We start from the raw sequence: 978 nt of genomic DNA, 5'->3' as shown, positions 1-978 counted from the left end.
AGTTATGTGTGATTCATAAGTATTAAAGATTAAGAATCAAGTACGCTGATTTATACTGATCATGTTTTCGTATAATGAACACAGGCAGTGTTTTAAAATCCCGATCAGCCTTTCCTCTGTCGTTCTATAACAACAAAGATGCAAAAGTTCAACACTACGCCGCATACTTTGAAACATAAATTTTGTTTGTATCGAAAGCTTGTATTCTATAGTACTTGGAAAGTGCTACTAGAATCGTGTGGTTAACATGAATTGATGACAGTTCCTTGATCGTATGTTCAAATTGTGAAAATTTTGGTAAATTTTCATGCGAAACATTGTAATAATTTTTTCTGTGTTTGGAGAGTAGGATTCTAGCAGCACTTTTCATGACCTGGTGATGTTTTTACATAATTATTTTCACAAAAAGAAGTAAATTATCCCCGGGGTAGTGTTGAACTTTTCGCTTTTTCGTTAAGGCAATTTTTCTATTTATAGACGCCACGTGATGACGTCGCAGTGGAGTGCTTCTTTCAGCCTAAGACTCAATGACGTCTATACAATGAATAATAATAGTAAATGTTTTATCTATGGCTTTTCCAATTTATCGATATTACATTTTACGAAAAAAATCTAAATTTGCTGAAAAATGATCTGGGTACTGCCTTAATATACCTGCGCATATGTCTGATCGATCAAAGCATAAAGATTCTGGCCTGGGAGAGTCTCATAATTTTTTTTTCAGTGGTATAGGAGGAGTTCCGGAAAAGAGATGGATATCCCCCAAGCGTAACTGACCCCCCCCCCCATCACTGTAAAGCTCCCTTTTTAAAGCGGTGGGTATAAATAATGAGAAAAAATCACACCTTCTTTCAGACCTTCGAACTCTGGCGGGAAATGTGTCATTAGAGATGTTCCGAGCGTACTCGGTCATTTCCGTTCACCGGAAATAAATCAATTGTGATCGTTTCGGTCATATGATTTTTTCATTCAGGAACT

The sequence above is a fragment of the Saccostrea echinata genome, unplaced genomic scaffold, assembly GCF_033153115.1.
Source record: "Saccostrea echinata isolate AGI-Se365-2 ecotype Australia unplaced genomic scaffold, CSIRO_AGI_Sech_v1 ptg000029l, whole genome shotgun sequence".
NCBI lineage: Eukaryota > Metazoa > Mollusca > Bivalvia > Ostreida > Ostreidae > Saccostrea > Saccostrea echinata.
This window is presented reverse-complemented; position numbering follows the sequence as displayed.